Raw genomic sequence first — 16,155 nt, forward strand, 5'->3', positions numbered from 1 at the left:
GATTAGCGTACGCTCCGGCCGCGCGCCTAATTAGCCTGGCCAGACCAGCACCTGGTCTGCGCGCCACCCACCCCGTACCAACAAAATCCATCGTAACGGTATTACTACCAATTGACTCTGTACCAAACGGTAACACTGTTACCATCAAGAAATTAAAATTACCATTCATTTGTAGCTTGTACTCTCGCATCCTATGACTCAAAATAATACGTGAACAACTAAATGTATGGTTTTCCTCTTTTACTAGATTATATCATAACAATTACCATATACTCTAGTGCATCAAAGAAACTATTTAGAAAAATCAACAGAGAAACACCCAAATTACTAGAACGATTACTATAGTAAATTGAACCAAACAACACCTTTTTTATTGGCTTAGCGTTACCACGTGTGCATACTACTTTACGACTAGAGGAGTGATGCGTGGCAGTCAGTAACGAAACTTAGTTTCATTACTACATATGATATTGTCTGTTACCGTATTAACATGATTATCGTTTAGAGGTAGAACAAGGGGCCAAGGTGCGGGGCAGCCGGTAACAAAAATTTATTCTGTTATACTATGTACTGTATGACCCATTACTTTACCATTGAGGCTGAGATGCGAGGCAGGACAATCAGTAACGAGAAGTGATGTTGTTACTATATGTTCCCTTGTTATTACCATCATTATATAGAGTGCCTAACCAGGCCAATGACGTGCCAAACACGATTTTGGAGACCAATCTGCTAGTAATATGTTACGATGTGTGCCCATATTTTTACGATCAAAATTACCACATGAGTGTGTAGTAAATGGTTTACTACAAGAAAATCACAGGTTCTAATAACAAATGGATGGACGAGGTGGTTAGCACACATGCGTCGTAAAATGCTTACTATAGAAGACACACATTTTACTATCAAGTGGAGGGACAAGGTGATTAGCACGAACAGATAAGCGTAGGGCCGGTCGGTAGGGTGGCGCCTGGTCTGGCCGGAGCGCAGAATAAGGAACTTTGCGCTCCCGCTGACAATAGCGCTGCCGTATATATATATATATATATATATATATATATATATATATATATATATATCTGTGTGTGTGTGTGTGTGTGTGTATGAGCCACCTTAAGCAGAATGATGCTAGCAAACCATGGTAAACAAGCTATTCCGAAACTCACACTATTATATAAAGATGGATTAAAGTTTGATGAAGCATATCTATGATCCCTTAGGAGCAATTGCATATATATTGCTCAATAAAAGTTAGTTTCAATCCGGATTACTCATGTTTTTTCTACATGTGGTTGAGTTAACTTGATCTCCAAGACTTATGTATATCATGAGATATTCTGTAAAAATAAACATGTGATGTGTTTACCAAAAAAAATTCAACAGTCAATAAAATCATTCTAGATTAACTACTGTAACATTCATGTGCAATAGATTCCCAAATTAATGTATATAAGAACATGTTCTTATGCTTTGTTACACTTCATCTTATTTTGTTAAGAAGTGTGATACCAATAGGCTATTGAGCGCTTTAAAAGGTCCGTGCCACATGAGGGGCGGGATATTCTTCTTCTCCTTGGTGTGGCTAGTTGTCATGATATATAGTGTTCGTGTACCACATGCTGCCGCAAATGAAGGGGGTGCTCATCGAAGAGATGTACAAGGTGTGGCGGGAGCACTCGTTCCGGAGGAGGGTAATCTTTGGTTCCGCCTCTTAGGTGGAAGGAGAAACATCGCGCAAACCACAACGCGCGTCTCTATGATCTTTTGACCCGATATGGTGAATTGTTGGCAAATTAGTACGCATATACAATCATCATAGTTAAGTTGTCAGGCTCCCTGACATGCAGACCCCACATCCTGACAGCATGGCTGCCTCACAGGTCGCTCGGCCCACCAGACAGAAGAAGCCCAACCCAAAGGTCCCTGGGAAGGTGTGGGTGAGAGGAGAGGATCCACACTACAAGTACTTACTGATTGCGCACGAAGAGGAGCTCATCTAGTGGATCACGAACTCGGCGGCATCCACTCTTGGTTCTTCTCCTATCTCCATTCCCCAATTCCTTAATTCGTGTATCCAGTGATTGTAATAGCTATTGTGACTCAAATCCTTGCGAGAATAATAGATTGAGAGAGAGAGAGATATTGTTAGGTTGCTAACATAAGTACATACTCTAGAATAGTGATTCAGAGTTATCTGACAAACACAACACAAATACGAATGATGTAAGAATGTGGCATTCTGTTTCAGAGCCATGTCACAGGCCGTGTTAATTGAAATATTGAACAACGCTGCATGTGGGAGTTCAGAAATAGTGCATAGACTACTTCAGGCGTGTTGCAGATTACTGAACGCAAAGTACAGAGTAACTTAGAGATACAGTTAATGGTTAAGTAACGTTCAACATAAAGTAAACCTGATTACACTAGCTCCTCTTTCTTCTACATGGTCTAACATGTCCAGGACGTAATGTTGAAGTCCTGTGCAAATCAAGTTAGTTAACAACGGTTGTTTCAGACTTGAAAGCGTTACATAGGATTATCAGTGTGCAACTTGATTAAGTTAAAGGATGGCTACAGACGCTGGTTAAGATCAGCAACATCGACATCACCAATAATTGAGACGAGACACGAGAGACAAATCAGCTGGAGTACTTTGTGTGAAAAACAAGGAACGAACGCGTAGACATGCGCGATTGGCCTGACGCCTTCCTAGCCATAAGATCCCACCAACCGCAACGAGAACAAGCAGGATGATCCGTACATGAAATCCATGAATCCTTGGCATGGCTAATGAGACGCAGAGAACAAGCCGAAAATCGGACTGGAGCGAGGCAGCCACGCCAAATCGGAACGTCGTTGCGGCACAATGCGTGCAGCCTGTGTCTCCAAAGCATACAATCGTTCCTTCATAGTCTCCAAAGATTATGCCGTTTTGGGGTTTCCAAAGCCAACAGCAGCAGAGGAGTGTGAAGGCCCGAGCCGACAAAGCAGTGATCGCAGGTGGCGCGGCCACCACATGAAGCTTTCCGACCCGGATCGCAGAGCTGCAAAGTTCTCAGTGAGTTCCCCATGCCTCTCAATCTCACAACTTGGGATCATTTTTGTGGCCGTTTGGATTAAGATTAGAAATATGAAGACGACCTCTCGTCTCTGTTCAGCTCTTCTTCTTTCAAGCCCCTCCTACTTTGCACCAGGCTGCCTTTTATAGCATAGTTTGGTTTGGTATGGTATGGTTTGTACTACGTACAATGTTTCACTGAATAAATGCAATTAAATAATCAAGCTCGTATATGGATATTAGTGACTGCTATTGGTTCCCTTGTTTTGTAGTGGACATATAGTTAGAGCATGTGATCGATCACTTCTCCTCTCTTGTAAGTTCCTCTAGAAATGTCCGTGTCTTTTTCTAAAATGATTTTGCACATCTCTTTAACACTTAAAAGGATCCTCAATAGTTGATCATTTGACTTTTAGACGTTAGAAATCACTCGACTATGACAGACATAGCTATAACCCATTCAGTTTGGATCAGAGGCAAGAAATGAAAATTAGATTGATTTCAGTATTAAAGTGATGAGCGTGGAAACGAAATCCTGAAAATCAACGCATGACTCCCTCCAGAGCCATCGGCCATCGAAGACTCCCTCAACCTGTTGGCCAAGGGGTTTGGCTGCTGTGCTGGGGCCCTGGGGACTTCAAGATGGCCATCCTGGCGACCTACTTTGACATCGGGAAGCAGACGCACCGCAGCCTCGATGATGAGCATGAACCTCGAGGTGATTGGAGCACTGCGCCGCCGTGCTCATGCTCGAGTCTCGCTTCCCCGCCAGTGCGCACCCCGGCGCCGACGACGGCGACGTCACCAGGCGCGGAGGGCCGCGTCTTCCACAACGACTCGTCCTCGTCCTGCTGCCGCTGCGGTCCGAAAGTGAATGGCAGGACATGCACGAGGGACACACAGTGAAGAGGGTATCTGTTCAGCAGACAACGACCGCGACTGCCAGCGGTGGCTGGATAATGCGACGGCCAACGACGACAACGATGTTCAGCAGGATCCTCATGCACTTGAGAGTCAGCGTCAGATGAACCATCGAATGGGTCAGACCAATCGATTCAGTAGTTTGTAGTTCTGTACACGGAAACGCAAGCACCATTTACAATACCTCGATGCTAGACTTGCTGGATTGTTTTGGTCACTGCATGCGTGGCAATATTGATTACGATTGTAAAATTGTTAGGAGTACTTAATAAAGATGTGAGATGTTATACTGTATTGAGTTTACTACGCACACGATGATTTTTGTCTGACACACTGAAGAAGAAGAAGAATGATTTAACAATGAAAAAAGATCAATAATGCTGCTTAATGTGCATGAAGATCTTAAATGTATATGTTTGACATGATTAATAATGTTGATACAACTAAAATATTTATGTTCTATTGCAACATACGGCAATTACTTATTGTGTTAGAAAATATTTGACCCCCTAGCAGCGCACGACACTTTCCTAGTACAGAAACAAAGGGGAGGCGGAAGGATCAACGTGATTGTGTGTTACCGTGTGCTGCCAAAAGCAGGATATCTCATTTTTATCAATAAAAAACCCAAGCTTCGGCGCAATAGTATTTTTTCTTTTTTCAAAAGACTCAGGTGATTGCTGGCATACAATAATCATTAGCGGGGGGTAGGTGGGAAATACAAAAAGGTGGGTTGGATCCTAGGATCAAGGATAAAAAAACAGTTTTGCTAAAGTACATCTAGATGTGCCACAAGTGTTGCACATCTAAATCCTATATCATCAATCATACGTGGAAGTTTGTGTGGGTATTTTCTTTCTGTTTTCCCTTTCCTTTTTATGTTTGATTAAATCATTTAGATGTGTAATATGACACATCTAGATGTGCCTTAGACACACTCAGAAAGAAAAGACAGTTTACATAACCGAGCTTAGCAAGAAAGCCCACTTAAACACCTAGTTGATATCTCACGGTGGCTTCCCAAAGGGGCTCTTGATACACTTCGGTCCCACTTGACTTGATCCAGCAGCTCTCCTGACGGCAGTGATTATGTTGTCTTCCGCGCAATAATAGCTTCAGTGCTTCAAGATTTTGACATTGCGCCAGTCACACCAAAAGATGATAGCCTAAAACTACATTCTTGCAACACTAAGATACAAGTACTGAATTTCTAACCGGGTGGACAAATATTCATTACGTTCCTGATGCCTCTAAAGCTCATGTCTCAGCAATATTGTTAGCATCGATCGAAATTAGTGTTTGAAACATGGTGATGACCATCCCTTTCTCTTTCCTCTTTCCATACTCTCTCATATATCATCATGTTTGCTAGGTTGCCTTTTGTAGCACTATGGTCGGGCATGAGTCTACAATGTTTTAGAAAAATAAATGAAAATAAGTGTATCCCTTTATGAGTCCACTTGTGGCTCTCTATTTCTCATGACCCTATGTATCGTTTTGAACGTTGCTACTAATTAATAAAGTGTTGCCACACCTAAAAAAATGCAAATTAATATTATAGTTGTAATAGGAAATTTCATGATAAAGAAACAAATTCAACATTCTAGCAAAAGTTCTTCATGGACATGTACCGGGCGGATGAAGGGCCCCGTACATAATCTGGTAAAACATTTTCTTCATGAACATGTACCGGGTGGTGGTGACTCCTCAAGATTGCCGAAACATCTGCGCGTCAAGTTATATAAACTGGGAAAACACTTTCCCCCTCCTCCCACATGCCACTCTTGGGAGCGACCGGGGGACAACCTAACTGCCGGAGATCCTTCCTCGCCTCCAAACCCATCTTTGCCCGCTGCCACCGGAAGACGTCACCGGCCAAAGCTCGGTGGGGGTCGGAACTAGCGGGGCCCTTTCCCCATTCACATGCTTTCACCGGCCAAAGCTCGGTGGGGGTCGGAACTAGCGGGGCCCTTTCCCCATTCACATGCTTGCGGCGGCTGTCACATGACGTCCATACAGGTGGAGGTCATCGGCTTTGAGCGAAGCTTGATAGCGCGGTGACGAGCGGTCGGTACGGCGTCGTGGTCCCTGGTGGTGGTGCCTTGGAAGGTCCTGTATGGCACGGTGACAACATGAGTTGATTGGCTGGGTCCTGATCCCCGATTATATCCGCCCGGATTTGGCCACAGGTCTCCGGCGTTAGGCACGAGGTGTGTTACAAATAATGGGCCTAGCCCATGTAGAATTTTTGAAATCTCAAATTAGGCACGAGACGATTGAAATCTCCGGTTTTGGTGATTGATGACAATGCTTTTGCGGACTAATTGTGTGCGTTAAGTTCTTTCAGAGAATCATCCATTGGCACGAGACGATTTCCTCCCCTCGGTGTTTTTATTCAAGACGGTGTAGCTCTTGCATTTCGTTGTTGGTGGACTAGTCTCGTAGGAGTCACCGTACTATTAAGAGGGGATCCGTTTTGGTAAGACTAGGGTGGAATCAACACGTACACATCCTTATCACACCCGTCGTCTTCCTCTCGCATCTTTGGAGCTGCACCTCTCTTCCGTACCTGCTTCGCCCTGTGCCAGCGGTAGTACCGCGGTCTACAGCGGTAGTACCGCCGAAGCCCCCCAGAGGTAGTACCGCTCCATGAAGCGGTAGTACCGCTCTAAGCGGTAGTACCGCTCGCGGGCTTCGGCCGTAGTACCGCGTAGTACCGCGCCTACTGCCGCCTCGATTCGGGACGGTGTTTTCTCGTGTCGGGTTTTGCGGCACTAGTAGCGGCAGTAGAAGCGGTAGTACCGCTCTGAGCGGTAGTACCGCTCTACTCCCGCGGTAGTACCACTCTGGGGCCAGTGGCCTGACTTTCTCCTCAGCGGTAGTACCGCCCTTCCCTAGCGGTAGTACCGCTCTGTGCGGGGCTGCTCAGTGGGGTAACGGTTGGATGTGTTCCCCCACTATATAAAGGGGTCTTCTTCTTCCTAGTTGACCTACCTCTTTCCCCCAAAGCTCCATTGTTGCTCAAAGCTCCATTTTCGCCCGATCTCTCTCCCTAGCCAATCAAACTTGTTGATTTGCTCAGGATTGGTTGAGAAGGCCCAGATCTACACTTCCACCAAGAGAAATTTGATTCCCCCAACTTATCCCTTGCGGATCTTGTTACTCTTGGGTGTTGAGCACCCTAGACGTTTGAGGTCACCTTGAAGCCATACTCCATTGTGGTGAAGCTTCGTGGTGTTGTTGTTGTTGTTGGGAGCCTCCGGTTGTTGTGGAGTTTGCCCCAACCTTGCTTGTAAAGGTTCGGTCGCCACCTTCAAGGGCACCAATAGTGGAATCACGACATCTCGCATTGTGTGAGGGCGTGAGGAGAATACGGTGGCCCTAGTGGCTTCTTGGGGAGCATTGTGCCTCCACACCGCTCCAACGGAGACGTACTTCCCCTTAAAAGGAAGGAACTCCGGTAACACATCCTCGTCTGCACCGGCTCCACTCTTGGTTAATTCGTGCCCTTACTTTTGCAAGCCTACTTGTTGTTACATCCTTGCTTGCGTGTGTGCTAGTTGTTTTTGCATCATATAGGTTGCTCACCTAGTTGCACATCTAGACAACCTATTTTGTTGCAAAGTTTAATTTGGTAAAGAAAAGCTTAAAAATTGTTAGTTGCCTATTCACCCCCCCTCTAGTCAACCATATTGATCCTTTCAATTGGTATCAGAGCCTCGTCTCTTTATTAAGGACTTTGCCGTCCGAAGAGTATGGTTGACGTCAACGACGGTGTGGAGGAACACTCCGGTGTGAATCCCATCTCGTCTTCGGCCGAAGGGGGAACCTCGGTCTCTCGTGAGGAATTCAATGTGGCTTTAGACACATTGAAAACCTCCATGACGGCCGAGGTTAAAAGCATATTTACCGAATTCCTAGAGGGACTCAAAGTATCTACCTTGCCGATGAAAGTGGGTGATCCCACTAACAAGGTGACGGATGCTAACCCCGACAAGGGGGAAGCTAATAGTGAAAAGAGTCCGTCTACTAGTGGTAGAAATGGCACCGGCATCTTTGCCCATGTGGAACCCCCGGTGTATAAAGGACCGATCCCCTCTACGCATTTGAATCATGCCGGTCCTCCTCCTAAATATGTGAAAAATGAAGATTTTGATTCTTGGGTCTATCACTTCAAGCGTCATTTAAAACATGTGAATACTAACCTTTGGAGAATTATTGAAGAAGGTTTCTATCCTCATGATCCAAGCAACTTCACCCCTCGAGAAGAAGTGGACAACCAATTCAATGAGAGTGCTCTCTTCATCATCCAAGATGCTATCCTTCCCGAAGATCTCCCTCATCTTCGACCTCATGTCATGGATAAAGAAGCATGGAAGTGTGTCGAGCGTATGTATAGAGGAAGTGCTAGCATTCAACGCTCCAACTATGAAGTGGTGCAAGATGAAGCCGATGAGTTTGCAATGAAAGAGGATGAAGAACCTCGTGAGCTCTTTCGAAGAGTGACCAAACTTGCGGTCGCACTCCGAGATCATGGGAGTAAAGACACGGATGACAATTGGATCAAGCGCAAGTTCCTCAAGGCCATGATGCCCTACAACAAGGCCATGTCCTCCGTCATCCGCCAAAGACCGGACTTCCACTCCATGACCTCTGGTGAAGTGTTGGATGAGTTCATTCCAATAAACATCTTGGATAAGACCGCCGACAATGCGGTGCTCCGTTCCCAAAGGGCAAAGAAGCCCAATCTTGCCTTGAAGGCCAAGGTTAGTGTGGAAGAAGAAGAAGAAGATGAAGATGAGGAGAGCAACCCCGAGGACACAAAGTATGATTATCATGAGCACATGGCCCTTGCCTCAAGACAGTTTTGGAGTAAGAAGACTACAAGACCCAACTTCAACAAGAACAACTCAAGTGGCCTCAAAGGGAAGCAACGAGTTAGAACTTGTTTCAACTGTGGCAATGCCAGTCACTTCGTTGCGGATTGTCCATACGAGAAGCGGGAAGACAATGGTGGCAAGTTCATTCGAAAAGACAAAGCCAAGTCCTTCCCCAACAAGAACAACTTCACCAAGAAGACTCCTTCTCGCGGGTTGGTGGTTCAAGAAGAATACCGTGAGGATGACGATGATGATGAAGATGGTGAAACAATGGCCATGGCATCCGTTGCCATTGTCTCAACTCCTCGGATGTCTCTATTCGATGCACCTAACGAGAACATCACCGCCAAGTGCCTCATGGCTAAGGTCACCAACAAGGTAACCCCCAACATCAAAACCACCATTATTCCTAACCCTCCTTCAATGGATGACTTTGATAATGGTAAGGGGTCTAATGAGGAGATCAATTAATTTAAGTCCTTCATGAGTAAGCTCAAGGGAAAGTCCAAGAAGCATTTCGTTTCTCTCTTGGAACAACTTGGTGAAGCCAATGACATGATCGAGGCTCATGAAGAAACCATCACTAAGATGGAAAGTCATAGTCGTGACTATGCCGATGAGATATCGGATCTCTCTAATGCTCTTGAGGAAGAGCGTGAGCATCGTTTGGCTCTTGAGGAGTCACACAACGATGGTCACGCTAAATTAAAGAAAGATCTTGATCATGCTCTTGTTGTGTCTCGTGTTCTAGCTTCCGAGAAGGCTAAACTTGGGGTTGATCATGTTAGACTCACGGAGGAGTTTGATGTACTTGACACGGCCCACAAGGTCTTGAAAAGTGCTCATGCCACCCTCAAGGAGTCTCATGCTCAACTCCAAGTTAGGCTAACTAAGAAAAAGGCCACATTTCCTCACATGGTCTTAATTGATAATGCAAGTGCTAGTAACCCATGTTGTGAGCATGTGCATCTTGTGGAGGAAAATGCCAAGCTGAAGGTACAACTCGAGAAAGGTCTTGTGTCATGCATACAAGGCGAGAAGAACCTAAATGACCTTTTGAGCAATCAAAAGGAAGTTGTGGGAAAGGAGGGAGTTGGGTTCGCACCCAAGTCCAAGAACAAGAAGAAGAACAAGGAGAAGAAGAGCAAGACCAATCGACCTCCTCCGCTCACGCAAACCTTTGTAAAGGAGGGAGAAGGTGCTCCTAAGGAGAAGAAGAACAATGGGAAGAGCGGTGAAGCCAAAGAGCGCAACGCCATCTCTCCCAACAAAGACGGCGACTTTAACCCCTCTTATGTGTTGTGACGTGCTAGTGATGGACATGTTTATGCTAAATTTGTTGGTTCTCCTTATGAGTACATTGAATGGTCTATTTGGGTGCCCAAGACCCTTGTTACTAACATCAAAGGACCCATTACTCAATGGGTACCTAAAACCAAGCATTGATCTCTTGTAGGTGTTTGCTTCCGGTGGAGGATCATGGTTGCTCGACAGTGGAGCAACAAATCATATGACCGGGAGCAAGGACTTGGTGGTGGACATGCACAATATCCCATCTATGCCCACCAATGTCGAATGGGGTGATGCCTCACATTCTAAGGTATTGGGTCTTGGCAAGGTTGTCATCTCTCATGATCTAACGATCGAGAAAGTCATGCTTGTTAAGTCCCTTGCGTTCAATTTACTTTCCGTTCGTCAACTCGCACTCATGGGTTTTGCCACCTTCTTTGATATTGATACCGTGGCCCTCTTGTGGAGCAAGACTCTTAAAGTAGCCTTTGTTGGGCATGTCGAGAACGGTCTCTATGTGGTTAACTTCTCAGAGAAACCCACTAAGACTGCGACATGTCTAATGGCTAAAGTTGATGTGGGATGGCTTTGGCATCGCCGTTTAGCCCACGTCAATATGAGATCTTTGCAAAGTCTTCTCAAGGGGGACCATGTTCGTGGACTAACAAATGTTAGTTTTGCCAAAGATCGTGCTTGCAGTGCTTGTATCGAAGGAAAGCTTCATGAAAAGGCTCACCCTCCTTCAACCATCATCTACTCGAAGAGACCCTTGGAGCTCCTTCACATGGATCTCTTCGGGCCTCCATCTTTTGATAGTCTTGGAGGGAGAAAGTATTGCTTGGTGATTATGGATGATTATTCAAGATACACTTGGGTATACTTCTTCAAGAGGAAGAGTGAGACTCAACAAACCGTCATCGACTTTGCAAATGAAGCTCAACGTCAACACAATGCAAAGATCTTGACAATAAGAAGTGACAACGGCACCGAGTTCAAGAACTACACCTTGGATGAGTTTCTTAGTGATGAAGGGATCAAGCACCAATATTCCGCACCATATACCCCTCAACAAAATGGTGTTGCGGAGAGGAAGAACTGGACGTTGATGGATGCGGCAAGGACCATGATGGCGGAGTTCAAGTCTCCATACAACTTCTGGGCCGAAGCCATCAACACAGCTTGTCATGCATCCAATCGGCTCTATCTCCGCAAAGGCTTGAACAAGACTCCGTATGAGATACTCACCGGGAACAAGCCCAATCTCAAGTACTTCCGGGTGTTCGGGTGTAAGTGTTTCATTCTCAAGAAAGGTGTTCGTTTGTCTAAATTTTAAGCTAGAGCTCATGAGGGCATATTTGTTGGTTATGCTACAAACTCTCATGCTTACCGTGTTCTCAACAAGTCCAACGGACTCATTGAGGAAACGTGTAACGTGGAGTTCGACGAAAATAACGGCTCCCAAGTGGAGCAAAGTGGTACTTGTGATGTAGGTGATGAAATTCCTCCCCAAGCAATAAGAAGAATGGGTATTGGTCAAATCCTACCCATTGAGGAACCCCTTGTGGCCGAAGGAGAAGGACAATGCTCTACTCAAGTAGAGCCATCACCTCATCAAGACCCACACGCTTCCGAAGAACAAAGTGAAGGCCCTCAACCTTGTGAACATGACCAAGGGCAAGATCAACCGCAAGATGATGGTGAACCTCTAAATGATGCCCAAGGTCAAGTTCTCCCCCTCGAGCAAGTTCAAGATCAAGAGCAAGCTCGAGATCGACAACAAGCTCAAGATGGTGCTCAAGATGATCAAGTCAACCCTCCCTCCACATCCGAGGAGGAATTAGAGCATCGTGCCGCGAAGATTGCTTCCAAGCTCACCACTCAAGGCCATCTCATGGAAAATGTATTTGGAAGCCTAAGAAAGGGGGTAAGCACTCGTAGACAATTAGCAAACTATTGTGAACATCACGCGTTTGTCTCTTGTGTTGAACCCCAAAAGGTCTATGAGGCGCTCGAAGACTCGGATTGGCTCAATGCCATGCATGAAGGGCTCAACAACTTCGAGTGCAACAAAGTTTGGAGATTGGTGCCAAGGCCATCGGGGAACCACAACGTCATTGGAACAAAGTGGATCTTCAAGAACAAGCAAGATGCTCATGGGAACATCATTCACAACAAGGCAAGATTGGTAGCACAAGGCTACTCCCAAGTCGAGGGCATCGACTACGGTGAAACCTTTGCTCCCGTTGCTCGTCTTGAATCCATTCGTTTGTTGATTGCATATGCTTCCCATCACAACTTTAAGTTGCAACAAATGGATGTGAAAAGTGCTTTTCTTAATGGTCCCATTAATGAGTTGGTCTATGTCAAGCAACCCCCCGGGTTCGAGGACCCCTACTTCCCGAATCATGTGTATCAACTCAATAAGGCACTCTATGGCCTTAAACAAGCCCCACATGCGTGGTATGACCACCTTACCGAGTTGCTACAAGATCGTGGATTTGAAGTAGGACAAATCGATCCCACTCTTTTTACTAAGAAGGTCAAAGGGGAGTTGTTTGTATGCCAACTATATGTTGATGATATTATCTTTGGTTCCCCTAACAAAGCGTTCAATGAGGAGTTTGCCGCTCTCATGACCTCCAAGTTCCAGATGTCTTCAATGGGAGAGTTGAAGTTCTTTCTTGGTTTTGACATCAAACAAAGAAGAGAAGGAACCTTCATCAACCAAGCCAAATACACTCAAGACATGCTTAAAAGTTTCAAGCTAAGTGATGTCAAGCCGGCCACTACACAAATGCCTACCAAATGCCAACTCGACATAGATCCCAATGGTAAAGCGGTGGATCAGAAGGTATATCGCTCCATGATTGGCTCCTTGCTTTACCTTTGTGCATCTAGACCGGATATCATGTTGAGTGTGGGGATGTGTGCACGTTTTCAAGCCGCACCAAGGGAAAGTCACTTTGTGGCGGTCAAGCGAATCTTTCGATATTTGGCTCATACCCCAAACTTTGGCTTGTGGTACCCAAGAGGAGCAAACTTCAAGCTTGAAGGTTTCACGGATTCTGATTGGGCGGGAGACAAAGTGGATAGGAAGTCCACTTCCGGAGGGTGCCAATTCCTTGGTTGCTCTTTGGTAAGTTGGTCTTCCAAGAAGCAAAGTTGTGTGTCTCTCTCGTCCACCGAAGCGGAGTATGTGGCAGCCGGTAGTTGTTGTGCTCAACTCCTTTGGATGAGGCAAAGTTTAAAGGAGTATGGTGTCATTTGTGACAAAGTGCCTCTTTGGTGTGATAATGAAAGTGCCATCAAGATTTCTCTCAACCCGGTGCAACACTTCAAGACGAAGCACATTGAGATTCGGTATCACTTCATCCGGGATCACATTAGGCGAGGGGAGATCGAGCTCAAGTATGTCAACACTCATGATAACCTTGCAGATATTTTCATGAAGCCCTTGGATGAAGCAAGATTTCGCGAGTTAAGGCATGAGCTAAATATCATTGATTTGAGCAATGTGACTTGAACCCGTGCACCCCCACCACACTCAATGTGTTGTCTAGTTTAGGTGTAGGCATGGACATAGGGGGAGTGTTGTTCTCTCAATGAACTCTCCCTCCCCCCATTATGCATAAAACGATCAACTCTTTCACTTTTGCCATTGTTAATGGTTCTTGTGCTTCAAAGACGAGTTTTGGTCATGGGCCCAAGGATAATTCTTCACGGTGCCATACCAATTGACTCAAACATAGGTGGCTCCGGCCACCGCCCTCTCTTGAGAGAGGCCTGAGCTCGCTCTTTTTTTTGTTTTTGTTGTTTGCTTTGAAGGAGTGGGTTCCGGTTCGTTGTTTCGTGTGTGTTGTCTTGTTGGTCTTTCTCTTGTCTTTACCTTCCCGTTCTTCTCGGTGTGTTTTTCCTTTTTGTTTGCCTAGAAGTTTGTTTTTGGTTGCTGGCGGTACTACCGCCGCTGGCAAGCGGTACTACCGCTCCAAGCGGTACTACCGCCCTCCAGCGCGGTACTACCGCTGGGAGGCGCGAGTGGGGGTTATATCAGGGGCAGGGGGAGTTTCTTTTCCCCATACCCATTCGCACGCCCCCTCGCCTGTTCCTCTCTCTCCAGCAACCGGCGGCGCGGGAGGGCTCCGGCGGATCTCCCTCTCCGGGCCATCCCTCTCCATTCCCTTCGGTGGAGTCGATCCCCACCTTGTCCTCTTGCCATGGATGCCGGTATTGCCCCCGTTCTCTTGTTCCTTTTGTCTAGGTTTCCAATCTAGCATCTTGGGGCAGTAGCAGTTGCATCTTCAGATTTTTGGCCAAATCTAGGCTTGAGTAGGGTGGAGAATGCTTCTAGGCAGTCTGGATTGTTGTTTGGTTGGAGTATTTTTGAATTTGGTAGGACGGTAGTGCCGGATCTGACCATGGTAGTAGGAAACTGTTGTTTCCCTGCCCCGAGCGGTACTACCGCCCTTCTAGGGCGGTACTACTGCTTGGAGCGGTATTACCGCTCCCTGTGGAGCGGTACTACCGCTCGTGGCGGTACTACCGCTATCTGGTCGCGGTACTACCGCTCTCTACCATCTCCCACTCTACTTCTACCTTTCAGTGATCTTTTTGCTCGTGTTTGGTGTCTTATGCTCGTGTTTTCTGGTTGTTTGCGTGTTCTTGTGTGTGGTTCCAGGTGATGAGGTCCCTGAGCATCAGGCTCGTTGTGTCAATCCCGGACGTGCCTCGTCCAAGCTCTACCGCACCATTGAGCCTGCCGGAGGATCCTCAAGTGCTCCACCTCCACCTCTTCCTCCACCTCAACTCCCGAAGAAAGCTGGGGTCAAGCCAAAGGCAACCAAAACCGTGCCTGAAATGCCTCCCAAAGTGTTCTGGGCAAGGCGCTGCCGCAACCCGTATGAGAACGACCAAGATCCCACTTTGGTCAACCGTCCGTTCTGGAACAGATTCCAGTTTTCCATCTTCTTTGATGTTCTCAAAGCAAAGAAGAATCTCTATGTCAACGTGCACTCCATCGACACCGCGCATATGGAGAGCGATCCCGACTACTTTGGTGAAGCACTTCAGATGTGCACTCAACTGAACATTCTCAGGATCATGCAATTCAACAAGGACTACGATGCTGATATTGTGGCTCAATTCTATGCCACGGTTCACCTAGGGACTGGTGAGGACAGGACACTGACTTGGATGACTAATGGCAAGTTGCTTTCTGTCACGTGGAAAGCTTTCATGGAGTTGCTTGGGGTGGAAGATCTAGGTCTTGAGTCTCCGGTTGGCTTTCGCCCGCACGCCCGCGCCCATTGCACTCACAAGCAAGCTCTCTGGCCATTCTGCACTCTGAAGATCAACTCTGAGACACACAAGGAAACCTATGAGATGCCTGCCTTTCTGGATATCCTGCACTGCATCTTCAGAGAGACTCTTTTCCCTCGCAATGGGAATCTGGACCAGGTTCATTCTTATCTCGTGGACATGCTTCTTTTCTGCCAGCGTGAGAAGGACAATCCCACCGGGGAGTCTTTGGATGTCTCTCATGTTATGTGGGCTGAGTTGGTTTCTGCTATCTCCGAGCGCAAGTGCCCGATCTATGGTCCGTTCATTATGCTGCTCATTGAGAAGGCCTGGGATCGTGTCTATCCCAAGGTGGCACTGGAGATTGGCGATTTGGTCTCTCACGATGTCAAGCGTCTGAGGAAGAAGGATAAATGGGGCACTCAGGCCCCTAGGACTGGTGTTCCGTCATCTGCTGCTGCCATGGAGACTGAGGAGTTTGGTGCTGAGGCTGAGGATGAGGATGATGACTACGTGCCCTCTGGGACAGAGCCATCTTGGGCCAAAAAGCTCAAGGCCAAGGTAAAGAAGCTCTTCTGCATGGAGTCTCATGGTCAGTACATGGCTCACGTGGCTGAGAAGAAGGCATGCGGTCGCCACAAGGAGCTCATGCGTCAGATGGGTGCTATTGTGATTAGTGGCTCTGAGGATCAGCTCACCGAGGAGGAGGAG

General features: G+C 46.6%; 1 pseudogene; it reads left to right on the forward strand.

The window, feature by feature from the left end:
- Positions 1-2,866: 2,866 nt before the first annotated feature.
- Positions 2,867-4,086, forward strand: LOC119284017 (annotated as a pseudogene).
- The last annotated feature ends 12,069 nt before the right edge of the window (positions 4,087-16,155 follow it).

The sequence above is a fragment of the Triticum dicoccoides genome, chromosome 4A (assembly GCF_002162155.2).
Source record: "Triticum dicoccoides isolate Atlit2015 ecotype Zavitan chromosome 4A, WEW_v2.0, whole genome shotgun sequence".
NCBI lineage: Eukaryota > Viridiplantae > Streptophyta > Magnoliopsida > Poales > Poaceae > Triticum > Triticum dicoccoides.